General features: G+C 43.7%; 1 protein-coding gene across 4 annotated transcripts in view; it reads left to right on the top strand.

Annotated features, from left to right (window-relative positions):
• Positions 1 to 16320, top strand: part of LOC130187504 (kelch-like protein 29) — a 203083-nt gene that overhangs the window by 49652 nt on the left and 137111 nt on the right. The window lies entirely within an intron of this gene.

Below are 16320 nucleotides of genomic sequence, written 5' to 3'. Positions count from 1 at the left end.
AATGGCTCCAAAGAAAGCACTTTGCCCTACTTGAATGTTCTGGAGGGACTACTTGAGAAAGTGTTCCACTCTCCTCTGATGAAAAATGTCTGTAGAAATGTATAAAACTGCACTCCCTCCAGAGAGCGGTTTGGCATTTTTGTTTTACTGACGTCCCCGCCAGCCCTGCTTTTACAATACCTGTAAATTATTGCTCTGCTCACCAGTTTTTTCCTCCTCTGTCTCATCCCTCTTTGTTTCCATAACTTTCTTGCTTTAGACCTCCTACACACAAATCACACATGTCTTCCAGCAGCCTTAACATTTAGCTCCACAGTATACAACCACACGAGGAGCGGGTGTATCTTTTATGCGTTAATATGTTTTTCCATGCTGCTGCTGTCAAGGCTCACGTCTCAGTCCATCCATACATAGTGTATGAATTCATAGTAGTGCCTGATATATTTTTTTGGCGACGGCGGCTGTACACAAACATGCTCCATCCCCTCCATTTCTGGCTCATCTGCTTTTCCACCGCTCCCACAGAACCTGGGGCTGACCCTTACAGCATATCAAATTATACATTTCACAGCTATTTTTTACTGACACTGCAGAGTGCAGGGAATATTATCCACATATTTATTCCTCTCCAGATGCAGGTTTCTCTCTGAATTTGCTCTCTACATGCACGGCCGTGTTTGTTGCCAACACAGGTCAAAAGGCCACAGAACTGTCCCAATTTGGTTTGCATGTGTACCATTAGCATCGATTCCCCATTCTACGTGAAAAGTGCAGTTTATACCAGCCGAGTAGCGCGGCGTGTTTTATTTATGAACATGTGCCCGTGGAGACATCCATTATCTTCAGTGGTTACAAAGCTCCAGTGTAGCAACTGGTAGGGGAGTGTTACAGAAAATCCCAAAGTGTTTCCACTGTGAGCCCGTCTGATTTAAGCAAATTTCTTTCTGCAGGACCCAGGGGCAAGGTGGATTACACCAGAACTTTACCATAGCTCATTTTTCAGCGGTGGAGCATGAGAAAGCATGGTTCAAACAGTTCATATCTCACATTAGAAATGAGAAGCGGCTGGTTAAAAGTCACTGCTTACACTGGAGCATTGACTGTTCCTGTGCCGTCCATGGCAGCTCCTTTAATGCCAATCAGAAGATAAGCCGTTTCTTATTTGATGCCGATGAAACGGTAGCAAGTGGTTAGTTTTGGCCGTGTGTCACGGGTTTGTTACAGGCTAGGACTTAACACTGATCATTAGACCAACGTGTCATTAAAATGAGTGGTGTGAAATTCAGCAACATAAAAATGTCTTTTAAATAGAACCCAATCGAGGGAGAGCGAGACGCCTCAGCTGCATCGGTAGTAATATGCAGCTCTTTGTGGTCAGCTAATTAAGATTAAATTGAGTGAATTGATTGTAGCAGGGTTTGTGCTGCGTGTGGTTTGGCCTGTCAACAGCACTCTCGGAATAAGTAAGACGGTAGCAACAAAGGAGAGATGAGAGCAGCCTTGGTCTGTCAGTGAGAGGACAACTAATCAGCTGTTTCAACTGTAGTCAGACACAGATCCTGCATTTACATTAATTACATACAGTCGCATCTACCAGCCAGGGTGTAGGCGTCTCAAATCTGACTGTTTGTGGCAGGAAAGAAAACCATGTGAAGTGTAAGCGCCATTTAATTTGAAATAATTAAAGCTATGTGAAATGTAAACACAGTTGGTGGAAGTTAGAGGCATCAGCAGTGCATTACATGCATGGATGATTGAAAGATACAGTATGTGTGAATGTTGTGGGCTGCAGAAGTGTTAAATCAAAGCCCGAGATGTGGAGCCAAGAAGAGAGAGAGAGAGAGAGAGAATATTGTAGTAGGAGGCTAGGCAAATAGATTTGGTCGAAGACTTTATGAGCCACAGAATTACAGCCAAATCTGACTACACTCAAATATACAGATCCAGCCGACATTGGTGAAATTAGTTGCTGAAATAGTGCACCAGGTCCCCGGTGGTGGGGGGCTAACAGCAATACAACAATAAAAGAAATGCATTGCACCAAATGCCCACTATTAATCCTGATCTGGTTGAGGAGCTTCACTTTTGTTTGTTCATTTCACAACAACAAATCTTAATTGAGCAGCTCTATCTGAACCGCAGTACACACTGATAGACCTCGCCTCTAGAGAACCATGTTTTTCCCCGTCTCTCATTGTACAGCTAGACTGTGCTTTTGTTTTGTTTATGTTTTGTTTTGGGTGTCACTTGTGTAAGACGGCAGATTAGAGCAGGTCAGCCGGCACGTGTTGCACCGCATCTTGTCTGAAGTGTTGGATCTGTGTTGTTCTTCTTCTGCCTCAGGTGACTTTCGGCACAAGAGTGGACACACAATCCATGCAGTTTATAAATGCTATTATTATTTGTGAAACAAAATTAATAGGATTAATTCGTATGAATGTGTTTTTCATATTAATTGCGTTTTTAGCTACCTCCAGTAATAGAGCATTTCTCCTGAGAAACCGTTCCCCCAGACTCTCATTACTCATTTCATTGTCACTCCTATAAATTGTATTCCGGCTTGAATTTTTGCTGATTCTGTGCGATCTGTCAAAAGTTAAAATGAGTCTATGATTATTAGTGAAAGGGAGCTCCATCTATCTGTATCTTGCACCCTACCTTGAATCGACGTACATTTTGACAGTTGTCCGGTTATGCATTGACGCTGTATGTCACTGGGTCTCGTCATAGGCCAGTCGGGCGCTTCCATTTAGCTTATACATTTATCTCCATTTGCCCATCCATTAATCTGCCTTTACTGTAACCCATCCTGCTACTGGCTAGTCAAAGCAGATGAGACACCCCATTACTTATTTAACACCACTTTAGAGGGGACCCAAGTCAATTGAGAAGCCGCTCTCGTTTACGGTAACAACATTTACTGAGCGGTCTCAAACACAGCCGGTGAAGATGAGATTGAGCGCGATGGAATCAAGTCAATAAAAGACATGGTGGATGATGTGCCCTGCGGTCAGATAGTTAAGTGAAGGTCAACCTGCCAGGGCATCGTGTAATCTGGTGGCTCTCTGGACGGTGACAGGCAGACAGATTGGTAAGGCCAAGGTGGAAAAGTTGCCTGGCCTTCAATATCCCCTAAATCGATGTGACCAGAAGAGGGGAGTGATAGTTTTTACCCCTCTAATGGAATTTTTTTTTTTTTTTTTTTGGCCTCATATTATAGTGGATCCTTGTTTTGAGGAGGGCAGGTTTTGATGCATTGAGAGCTCATGAGAAAGGACACACGATAAGGGGGTTGTAGAGGAGAGAAAGGACAGGCACTCCAGCCAGCCACGGTTTTTCTGTGTGTGTGTGTGTTTGTGTGTGTGTGTGTGTGTGGGTAGGCCAGCATGGACACTTTACCCAACCTAATCATGATTCCCCTGTTTTATCTGAGTGCAGACCAACTGTCCAGGCCTATTCATCACATCTTCCCCAGCGCACACACACACACACACACACACACACACACACACACACACACACAACCATGACTCCCCCACTTTCTGTCTTCTGTGTCCCGTCTTCCACGCTATATATTGCTGTGTATCACCCACTGACACTCTGGCAACATATTAAAAAGAAGGATAGTGGCTGCTCTCTGTTATTGCCAGGAAAGTGATTTACCATGGGGCCACATTCCCACCATATTGATTAAAGAACATGTGTGTGTGTGTGTTTCACCTTGCATCTTGCTGGGCTTTCTCATTTTCCCTCTCTGTCATTGCCTTTCCTCCTCCTCTCGCTTCTCCCTCTATCCTTTCTCTCCTCCTTTTATCTCCCCCTTCACTTCCGCTATCTCTGATGTTGCCCAACTCCACCACTCCTCTGTCTCTCTCTCTCTCTCTCTCTCATCTATGTTGGCCCCAGACTCATGTGGCTGATTGTGTGTGAGAGTACAGCTGAGGCTTGGGTAAGGAAGGGAGGGAAGGAAGGGGGGAGGGAACAGGAGAGAGAAAATAAGAGAGACAAAAAGAGGGCATGAAAGAAATAATAATAAAAAAAAATAAAAAAAAACCTTCCCCACTGTAATTCTATCTTCTGTAGCTGCAGCACAATTTCATTCATTCAAATAATCACAAGCAAAAAATGTTTGTCAGGTTTGTGGCGCATTTAAAATTCTTCCTGCGGTCTTACTACACGTTTTTTTTTTTTTTTTTTCAAAATGCTCAAGGAGAATTCAGAAGTAAGACAACGCACACACCCTCCCCCACCTCTGCTATACAGTAGAGCTATTTATAATGGGCTTCACTGAATGTTGAACTCAAGTTTAGGGCTGCAGCTGATGATTATTGCCACTGTCAGTTCATCTGTGGGTTATTTTTCTGATGAATCTATTATTTACTCTATAAACTCCAAAAACTGTCAAAAGCACCCATCACAACTCCCCACATCCCAAGGTTACATCTTCAAATTGCTTTTTTTTTTTGTCTGATTCACAGTCCAAACCCCAAAGATGTTCAATTTACAATCATATGAAACTAATAAAAAGCATCAAATCCTCACTTTTGAAATGCTGGAACCAGGGATTGGTGAGTAATGTTGGCAATACCTCCTGGGATGGCAGTGTCAGTTAGTCTATTGATATGTGGATTGGTCAGTTACCACTTTGCTGCAGACTGAGATATCTCAACAACTATTGGATGACTTGTCATAATGTTTTGTACAGGCATTCATCCTTCCGATAAGATGAGTCCTAATGAGTTTGGTCATCCCTCAGTTTTCCCGTAGCACCACCATGAGCTTCACAGGGTCCGGCGTGTTTTCTCCTTTTGTAGTGAACTTGTCGTGTTGGTGGAGGTCAAGCAAAACAGTCATTAAATTTGTACGATTGAAGTCTTCAGCCGTGATGAAAAATCCTCCGGCTGGTGCGGTTTCTTGATCGCTGACGCCGCTGCACGGCTCTCGCAGATAGACTTGCTACAATAACAACCGCAGCGAGCTCCCTCAGCAGAGAGTACGGCCGGCTCCTGATGATTGTGAACTCATCTCCACGCGGAACAGTGTTTGGACACAACCACAGCATTTGTGCAACTTTCTGTGTGGATATAAACACGTAGTCCGCCACCACCAATCCCACCAGATAGTGATGATTTCCTGTCATTTTAGTGGTGACCCATCTAGCTCAAAATGTTTCAGGGAAAAACATGAGCAGTTCTTCATTTCACAGTGAATAGTCCATAGTACTCACTCTGCCAATATCCAGAAGATCCTGGCAGCTGTAGCTGAGTTTCACTGCATAAAAGGTGATTTCTTTTTTTTTTTTTCACAAGTAGAAGGACAGAAGCACTGAAATATTTGGTCCACATGAGGCTTCTGCATATGCACCTGCTGCCAAACATCAGCATATTAGTATTGTGTTTGTGAGCATGATAGCATGGCAGGACAACACTGGTGCTTCAGTTCAATCTGAAACTGTTGCTCTGTACTCATCACTGCTAATCCACAGAATTACTTACAATTATGCATAATTACATAACATCCAATGAAGTACCAAAAAAGAAAAAAAGGGTTTCTCTTTCACCTATTCACTCTATCTTTCCTTCTCTCTTACGTCACTTTTTTTTTTTTTTTTGGACTAACTTAAGGTAAGTGGAAATGTCATTTGAATCACTGTAGTATTTTGTGAAGTTTCCATCCCTAAGAGAGATGGCTTTTCACTAAATCTGGGCAGTGTCTGACCTTCGTTCAACCTAGGTGGGAGGAGGCTCACAAATCCATGTTGGATGACGCACATTGACCCATTCAGATTTAATTCACCCTGTCAGTGTGACGGGTATAAAACTATACTGTGACAGAACACATTCCTCCAGTCGCTACCTCTCCCACAATTTAGTCCACACCTCATTCTCCTTATTATTACCTCTCTCTTTTTTTTTTCTTTTTGGTCATTTCAGGGGCCTCTCTATTTGTTCATTCCACTTGCCTCAGCCGTCTCCCGGGCCATTAATCTATACCGCTCCAAGTGCTCCTCTGGGCCAGACCGGGCTGCGGCGCCACTCACTGTGTGCTCTGAAAGGCCACTGTGTTCATGCAGATATGAAACGACAGACAGAGACAGAGAATGGCTTTTAGAGAAAGCACCAAGAGACATGAGATAAGTGGAGAGAAAGAAGTATACACAAAGAAGGGAAAATACACTCGCCCCTCCTTCACTTTTCATGTCATGTAGGGCAGAAGTGACAGAACTGTGTATTTCAGAGAGTGAGATGATGTTGCCCTGAACAACTGCACTGAGGTTACTGTGGTGTCTGCCCTTTGGAAAAGGTTGAGATTTGAGGAGATTAATATGCCGTTGGATCACACTGGGGGGGTTTCTGGCTCGCCTGAGCCGGCCTGGACAGGCAGCAGCCGTCAGTGGTGACAGGGGACTCAAGCAGATGGCCTGGCTTAATCAGGGAGAGAGCAGTGTTCTGGGTGTACGTTTGTGTGCGCGTGTACTTGGGTTAGGGATAGTGTTTGTGTGACTTGGAGTAAGGGAATTTTGGTGTGTGTACTCCATAAATGCATCTATGTGTGCGCTGATACTTGTGTGTCTGTGCTTTTGTAGGAAAAAGCAATGAGTACGCAGCGAACTTGGCAGTAAAGACTGCCTGTCTCAAGGCTCTGTCATTAACCGTGATAGAAAGTATTGGAGCTGACTGAGTTGGGAATTTGGTGCACAGCACATCTGAACTCTGTTTTGGTTCAGCTTTAATGTAATTGAGCCTAAAAAAGAAACATCGGTCTTTGATTTATTAGATGTTTCCTTGTAGTGTTTCTTTTTGACTTACATATAAAAGGCCCGGTTTATCCAGCTAAGTACACAAAACAGCTCACTAATCTACACCTTATCTGAACAGTATTCCTCGGCATGTATTCACATATTTAGTAAAGTGATTACATCCCTTTTTAGATGCTATCACTCAGGGGAAAAACATAAGAACTCATTAACAGTCAGTAACTTTGAAAACAAATGAATTTCAGTGTAATTACATGCATGATAAATCAGTGTTATTGTCTTTGAAATTGGGGTTCTACAAGTGTCAGTCTGTTCATCTGTTATCAGCTATTCATTTAATTTTCTCTCGCTTTTCAGATAGAAGGTTGACTCAATGTTTACGTTTCTTTCCCCTCACAGCTCAACACGTTCTCTTTAGGGAGTCGAACTGTACAACCAGGTTGTTACTGTTGTCTAGGGGTGTCACTTGGGGAAAGCAAAGCAGTGTTTGAGTAGACCATCCCTCACCCAGAGGACCCTGTGTGCTGTTTCCCTTACAGGCAGAGATTCACACTGCTGAGGTGTTCTTGAGCAAAGCATTAAATCACTGGCTGCCCTTGAACTTGGATAGAGAAATGTGTGGTAGAGACAATTCTCTGTGGCTTAGCTAAGCCGGAGTACAGTGACAAGAAAAAACCCTTTGGATTGACCTGGTTTTCTACATTAATTGGTCATAAAATGTGATCTGATCTTCATAAGTCACAAGTGTAAAGAAACACAGCGTGCTTAAGCTAATATTACACAATTATAATCTTTTGCGTCTTTATTCAACACAGCCATTAAACAGTGTTGGTGGGAAAAGTAAATTAACCTTTGGTAACTTAATAACAGGTTGAACCTTCTTTGGCAGCAATAACCTCAAACAAGCCCTTCCAGTCGCTGCTGATCAGACCTGCACATTGATCAGGAGGAATTTTGGAGCATTCTTCCTACAGAGCTGTTTCAGCTCAGCAGTATTCTGAGGGTGTCCGGTGCGAGCGGCTCTCTTCAGGTCATCCCACAGCATCTCTGGATTAAGGTCTGGGTTCTGACAGGGCCACTCCAACATTTGGATTTTCTTTATGTAGTAGCTTCACTTTCATGTTTATGGCCAACTTCTCCTGAGTTTCAGCAGGCGGACAGCCACCCTGACATTATCCTGTAAGATACCTTGAAATACTTATGAATTAGGAACAGCAAACTCAAAATCGTAAAGTGTTTGTAAGTCAAAGTAGCTCTAACCCACACCTCCAATCTTTTGTCCATGCCATTAACCCAAGGTGTTCATATACTTTTTCCAGCCGACACTGTTTGATTGATGTTTCAGTTTTTTTCAAAAGAACAACACAATGATTTGCGTGTTATTAGTTAAAATAGATTGTGTTCGTTCATTATTGTCACTTAGATGAGGATCTGACCATATTTGCAGACAAATTTATACATGAATGAAAATAACGGATAACGGTTCACTTGCTTCTTCTTGCTACTGTATCTCGTTCAGTGGCTCGTTGACAGTAGCTCTTGAAGGTTATTTGTTCGCTCTCAGACAGTCAGGGATCCAAACCAGTGAGTGTTCCAGTCATAAGCACGCCGCCTTTACCACTATCCTTGCTGTCAGGGACCGAAGCTTCAACTTCTAACAAGAGAAATGTTGGCTGTATAAGCTGCCATTTCCTACTCATTTCCTCTAAAACGCAGACTTAACAAGAACATTTAATAGAGCCATTTAATAACTTCTGCTGAGGAATGTGTCTTGGGTGGTGGTGGCGGGACTTCATTCTTTGTTAAATCGCCTACTAGTGCTACAATCTTGAATGGTGCTTCACATGAATGCTCACAGTGAAAATCTTTTTATTTTCATACCGTACACTTTACATGGAAATTCTCTCCCTGCCCTCTGGTTGGGGTGCAAGGTCAACCAGCAGGAGCAGGGCCTCCAAAGCAGATGAGGGTTAAATACCTTGCTCAAGGGGTTTTGGCAGAAAAGGGGATGAAACCTGAGGCCCTCCTCCCATCTGAGGATGACCGCTGTAACCGCGTGGCCGTGCAGGAATCAATAATGCGCGCTCATGTAAGGGAGGGATAGACCTAAATGTTGAGCCTTTGTTGCTTTGTGGGTGGTCAAGATACGATCCAGGCCCGGAGCATCTCTACGGTAATAACTGGAAGAGTAAAATCGAAACATGTGTAGGGCATCTCCATGGCGACAGAGGTGATGTCATGATCCCTGCTGCCGGCGAACTCTCCGTACCTGATGATGCAGCCATATACCACATGTCATGGCAGCGTTTCATGGTGAAGGCCAGTCAGCTCACAAACTAATCTCTATTGTAAATCACTGTCACTGTACCCACTCCTCTTGCTCTCCTCCACATTGTCTCCTGTCTGTCGCTCTTGTTTAATTCTGTCCTCTTTTTCACTCTCTCATTGCCGCTCTGTCTCTCTCATTGATGTCTATATCTCTTGATCTCTCCTCCAGCTTGGCCGTGCACTCTAAGCTGGTGGTGTTGAAAGAGATGGATGCTCACTGCCCTCAGTAATCTCCGCAGCAGCCATTTAGATAATTAAGTCACTATTCTTGCACTTTCCTCATGTCCCGCTAGCAGAGCTGAACTACACACATACACATGCCCACATGCATGTTGATATTTTAACACACGCATGTCACAGTACAGTTGCAATAATGCAGCAGCCCGTACAACCTGTCAGTTCTTTTGTTCCAATTGCCCTGTGTGTTTAGATGTGCATTTGTGTGTGTGGGTCTGTGTGCATAGGTGTGTGTGTGTGTGTGTGTGTGTGTGTGTGTGTGTGTGTGTGTGTGTGTGTGTGTGTGTGTGTGTGTGTGTGTGTGTGTGTGTGTGTGTGTGTGTGTGTGTGTGTGTGTGTGTGTGTGTGCCGCATCAGCAATGAGAGCTGTTTGTTTTGATGCCATTGTTGGTTTTTCTTTAGAGAACAGAGAAATTCGCAAAAGGATGCAGTGAGGAGAGAAAAGGCGACAGCTGCCATGGGCCACAGAGAATACACAACACGCACATGCATTCATACACACATAGACACAAGCACAACCACACTGCGTGATTGGCGTCTGGAAATCTGCCGCTCCCACACCCTGTAGAAAAAGCGTGCAGAAAGGCTGGATGAGAAAGTGTGCACACTAGCCCCAGGGTTTTTCTCCAGCTTCATGTCTTGCCGTTGTGATAATGTGGCGTTTTGTTGAAAGTCGGTGTTTTAATTAACTGAGCAGCAGCGTGCGGTGTGCGGTGGTGGAGGTAGCAGTGCCGCTCTGTTCCTCAGGCTAATCACATGCCTGGGATACTGACAACCAAACACTGGCAGGGTGTTTCTAACTCGGTCATTGCAATATTTCATAACGCCATGGTCATTTCCGTCTGCACGGATGCCAGTGAGAGCTGACATTTATGGACAGAAAAATGACTGTCAGCCCATGCTGTTTTAATCATGCAAAAGTAAAAACACACCCTGTGTGTTCAAACTACAGTAAACAAGTGGCTTGGAAACCCTTGCATCATGTTGTATCCCCCACACACATGCAGCACACATGCACACGCACACTGCCTGCTAGTTTCCAGATTGGAAGAAAGTTTTACTTATTAATGCTCCGCTTAAAGAATTGTGCTGATGCACAGTGAGGGAGAAATATGCTGTCAGTGGTGCAGGTATATGCAATATTTCTTAATCTTAAGAAAAAATAACCCTCGGCCTCACTTCCTTTTCATTTCTCTTCTCTGTATCCAGCTAATATACCTTATCCCTTTTTTATCCACTTTGAATGATTTGGCCTTTGCTTGCATGCTTTATCAAAGAGAAGATGATCAGGAAGTGTCTGTCTCTGGCAAAACGAGGCAGTGTGTGCATGTCACCCACCAGTGTTTCATCCATCAAGGTGTCAGATTAATGTACAAAGTGCCATCTCTCACTATCATCTCCTCTGAAACCTCTGTGGAAATCCTAATGGGCAGATGAGATAAGGAAATGTGAGGTGCTGGGTTCAGATTAGTTCTAGATCTACTCAGAATGACTGGTGATTACCCTGTGGTTCAGGTTTATTTGCGTGTCAAATGCTTCCCAGTTGTCCTGTAGCAGTAGCTGTTTAATTAAAACCAGCCTATATGCCTCTAATAATCTGCTAAAAGGAAAGCTATTTTTGGTCTGACTGGTGCCAAAGCCGCTGGGCTCTGATTTTAGACATTTTATGTTTTTATGATACACTGCTGACGGCACCGTGTCTCTAGATTCTACTCAGGCCACTAATGAGATACACAAATTGTAGCGAAGTACTAATTCTCCTCACACCGTTTGCATCTACTAAAGCTAAGAATCAGTCCCAACAATAGGCTTGTTAGTTTCTATGCCAGCAAATAGCAGCATTCATCTCTGCGTCTTATCCCTGAAGATGGCCCTTTCGTTTCCTCTCTGCAACCCCCACACTCCTCCTCCACATGCACACACAAACCGTGTCAGAGCTCATGAGATAGACACAAAACTCAACTTTTCCTTTCCTGTGTTTGCCTTCCCTCTAGCTTCCGCTCTGTTGTTCTTGTGTGTGTTTTCCTTCTTCTGGAACATCAATTAGGTTTCTCCTGTATCGCGTCCTAAAGCTAAAAATACCCAGGAAGCCCAGGTTCTTTCCTGGCAGATCGGTTTGCGTCATCAATCAATATTTCAGTGAAAAGAATTCCTATGACACTGGAAAGAAAAATCTTCAAGTAAAGAACATATTCTCTGCAACATCCAATTTAGATAGTTTTATCATGCTAACTCAATTAATTAACCCTGTACTGCTTGTGCAGATGGCCACGCGTATGCATGCCTACCTGTATAAGCATTTATGTATGGCCATGAAACATGCAACATCTAAATTGAGACAGTGTCTTCATCATCTGCTGCATCTAGCTGAGGAGGAGAATTTAAAAAGCCAGAGACTCTGGCTCGTGTTGCTCCGGGCTATTTCTGTACCAACAGTCTCTCCCATTATTTAAATATCAGTATGAATACCTTTGTTGTCCTGGAGGAACTGTCAGCACATTTACTGCTGTGCAGTTGTATTGCTGTACATGTGGCGTGCGTGTGAGTGAGCATGCGCACCTGTGACAGTTATAGTGTGTGTGCGTATTAGTGGTTATCTGTGCACACCTCCCACAGGGCCGCTCATTTACAGCAATATCTTGTCCTCGTAAAGTTACATCATACCTACATTCCCCGGCCCTCATTTGTACCATCCAACTTGCTGATGGACAAATTGATCCTTAGCGCAGACTCATGAGTATAGCAGGTGTCTGTTTGTGTGTGTGTGTGTGTGTGTGTGTGTGTGTGTGGTGTGTGTGTGTGTGTGTGTGTGTGTGTGTGTGGTGAAAGCCGTGCTGTCACTGGGTCAATATAAGTAAGCGCTACTACAGATTGGAAAAGGAGCCCTCCCTCTTGGGGAGTATCTGTCAGGGGTGGAATAGCTGGGGGATTTTAAACGCAGGGCAGAATGTGCCAGCAAAGCAAACATCACACCCCAGAACAGAAGTATGACACACAACCTAACCCCACCCCACCGTGATCCTGTCCTTAACACCCCGTGTCTCTATTTCAGGCTGCACACACACACACACACTGACTGCTGTTTTATCTCATTTGCTCACTCGCTTGCACTGTCTCGCTTTCTCTCCATCGCTGCCACATTCTGTCCATCTGTTACATTCCCTCTTTCCTCACGTCTATCTGCAGATCCCTGCGTATTCCCACATGGCTTTGTTAACACAGCCCTGTCACACACACCCGACACGCCGCGCGCCGCCTCGGAGTGACAGATGCTGTTCTTTGGGGTGTGTGTCTCACGTTCCCACCTGCCAGGCAACTTTTTATTTTGGCTAATCGCTCTGCTGTCGTTTGGGAACTGAGGTTATCGAAGATTCCCCAATGTGGCATTGCTATGGTGATAGCGATGAGGTCGTGGTGATGTCAGCTACAATTGGCCTTGCGCACATGCCGACGCTGACACACGCCCACACACAAACACACACAATACTTTGTCGTCTTCTGCTCCTTAACTGCAGCTCCTTCTTACGTATGTGCACACCCACACCATCTCAGTTCTCTGTCTCAGTTGCACTCGCATTTGGCACATTCTGACGCATCAGCAGCTCTAGAATAGCCGTTTTTTGAAACGGGAGTGGAAAACGCCCAGCAACCAACACACACACTCTGCCTCCACCACAGCTGACTGCTTTTAACTCATGACGTGACTGACAACACAATGGAGATGCCAGTCAGCCAGTCAGTCAGCTCATTAGGTTTGATTGCTGACATGGTATTTCTCACTTTCTTTCTCAACTCCTGTGCTCGTGTTGGAAACCAGAGCCTTTTTGTTGCCATTTGGGCTTCCGGGGGATTAGTGATTTAAACCATTTGTTTAGATTTTCATCTCTCTGCAAAGGATTCTCCGTCATCAGCTGTTATTTTAAGTAGGAGCCAGAGTCAGAAAATAGCATTTGGCGTGGGAAAGTCTTATGCCTTCAGGTAAGATTATTAACATGCTGACAGGAGAGCAGGAGCTGAAGAGCCTCATTAATTGCTGTAGGGTATGACTGAAATGCTGTTATTAGTTTCTTATAAAATTGAAAAGGCTCTTAAAAAGGCTGGCTTAATATGCAAGCCTCCCAGCAAAGGTTATCATCTCTCCTCTGAAAGACCGTTGTCTTGGCTGACAGTGACTTCATTGGATGTGAAAGGAAATGGGCAAATCTTTATTGGCACCTTCTCCCTAGAGCAGACCAGCGCAGAGCGAAGTGTCATTGGAGATGTGATGTATTTAAGTGTTTATCTGGTCTGGCAGAGTCCACAGGTGTGTTGGGTGTTGGTTTCCACAGGCACCTCTGAGAGTAAGATTTCTTTTATCACTTCCTCGCACTTACCTGCACAAACACACAGCACACGCTTCTCAGCCTCAAGGTGATGTGAGCTCACATGCCCATACACACACACACACACACACACACACACACACACACACACACACAAACACACACAAACACACACACACGCACACACACACACACACACACACACACACACACACACAGTCTTTAAAGGAGTTGCAGAAACATAGTTGTGAGGGGAATTTAAGGCTCTAATTAGTAGCTTAAATCCTTCTGTTTACAAGGGACCATACATGTAGTGGGATTTGTGTTGGTGGCGCTCATTCTGCAGGGATCAGTTTCCAGCCTCCAGTTACACAGTTACATGCTGACATGCATAGTGCAAGGATGACAGGAATTCACTTAGAGGATTGTGCACATATTGAAATGTAGTGCCAAGATTCTGAAAATGCCACTTGGGTAAGTAAGTGATAGAATTTGAAGCATGGTAATGTGAGAGGCTCCTCTTCTGAAAAACAACAGCATTTGTCATTGGTCATACACCAATTAAAACAACCCATATTTATATTTAGCATTTAAAGGAAGAAGTAGGACGTAGGACGCGTGACGTGGTTAGGAGATGAAAAAGTTTGAAACATTTAAAGCTCTCCTTTGAAAAATCTCTGTGTTTCAGGCCATTGTGGGCAATACTGTGAATCAAAGAGCAGGACTGCTTTAATTAAATATTTTGTAGTGGGCACATCCTCAGTTTAAAGGCCACTCAGTTTGCACAGCCTCTTAGTTTCGACTTGCTTCATTTAATTAAATCCTAGTTCTTGTATATTAAACCAGTGTACCCATAAGTCCAGGAGGAACGGAAAGTGTTGAAGGAGTGTTTATTTGAAGATTTGGATCGTAACATAGCAGGTGACTCATTTCCAAAAGTTACATCTCATACCGGTCCATTACCAACTCGATGCTTTAATAACATAATGTTAGAAGATACATGTGCTCACACAGTATAACACGGTCAACAGCTTGTTTCCATCCAAAATTTTCAGACTTCTCTACATCTTACTGGCACCACGCTGCTCCCAAACCTTTTTACACATGCTCACCAGAACCTGAATTATAGCATCATCACCTGTCATGGTTTTAAAAATATATATTAGCACTTTATTCTAGCACTTAAATAAAGAGTAAGAGCAAATGTAACCAATATTGTTATGTATAAAGTATGCAAAGAAACTATAAAAGTTTGATATGCCCCTTGTTTAAAACATCTCTTGTGGAAATGTTAAATGAGCCATGTCCTTAACTGTAACTGTTTTCTTTATCCTGTGTACTGCAGCCTCATTGAAGGGTATTCCACAAAGCCCTCTTGTGTGGGCACTTGTAAACTTAGCTCAATGCCTTTTCAGTGTAATCTAATGGATTTGTTTTCCAGTGTGTCCTTGTTCCTGAAGGTTTACAGGAAGACAAAAAAACTGTTTGTTTTTTGCAGTATATGACAAAAATGTCTAGACTTGGAAGCACAGTGGATGTGCACTGGCATGTACCCACTTGACATCTGAAAAGGATTGATAAAAATAAATTGTAGAGAATTGTTAATGCAAATGCACTCTGCCCCCAATTCTAACTTTTCTTGAGATAATGTCCTTTTCTTTTTTTCCTCTTCCTGTTTTTATGTGAAGGAATTTTCTGGCTGCACTCTTATTTCTCAGCTGAGGTGTGGAACTTGGGAGATAAGAGAATATTACCTGGCACTAACTCTGCCATTGTTCCACTGAACTAGCACCTTGTTACTCTCCCTGTCAAATAGTTTTAGAGATAATACAAGCTTATTCTATTGGAAAATTTTAGGTTATTAAAAGGAGTCACTGTGGAGAGGGGGAGAGGTTATTGCAGAAGGAGTGAGAAAGAGAAAGGGAGAGTGTGAGAGTGTTGTCCCACAGCTTTTAGTTGCTCCGTCTGGCTCTATCGCCACGTAACAGCTCTCTGTTTGGACAGAGCAGACCTTGTATGAGAGAGAAATAAATGAAGGGGCGATTTAGAGAGGGAATAAAATGCATGAAGAAAAAGAATGAAAGGGAGCAGGAAAGAGAGAGAGAGAGAAAGAGAGTGTTTTAGCGGGTAAACAAACGGATGGTCACAGCAGCTAAAGATACAGTGGGGCCAGTGCTCCCACCACAGGCTGCATGGTGTATCGCTTGCATCAAAGCTTTGTGAAGAACCTTTCATTTCCTCAAGCGCACTCACATACTACACTGGAGTTTTGAACATGTGTGTTCTCATCACATCCTGCCAAAACATTATGTGCACGCACAGCCAGTCGGTTGTGGCATATACTGCTTTTGTACACTCACGCACACAGAGACACACACAGAGAAGCCGGCATTTCAAGGCGTTCGCTCCTCTGTGAGGCAAAGAAGCAGCGTGACAGACCCCAGCGTGCAGAATAAAGACTTATCCGCTGTCATTCTCTCCTCACAGACCAGGGGATTTTGCATGGGACTTGCTGAACCTGGTTTGAGGTTGTTATTTATTTATTTCATCTGTTATCAAGGGCTTGGGAAGCATAATGTGCCTTTGGTGAGGAGGAGTACAATGCGCTACAAACCCCTCAGTGATGGATTTCACTACTCAGATCCTGTACCGCTTTGATTTATGATATAATATAGA

Source organism: Seriola aureovittata, chromosome 19, assembly GCF_021018895.1.
Source record: "Seriola aureovittata isolate HTS-2021-v1 ecotype China chromosome 19, ASM2101889v1, whole genome shotgun sequence".
Lineage (NCBI taxonomy): Eukaryota > Metazoa > Chordata > Actinopteri > Carangiformes > Carangidae > Seriola > Seriola aureovittata.
The sequence above is the reverse complement of the archived record's forward strand: the minus strand, read 5'-3'. Positions and strand labels throughout refer to the sequence as shown.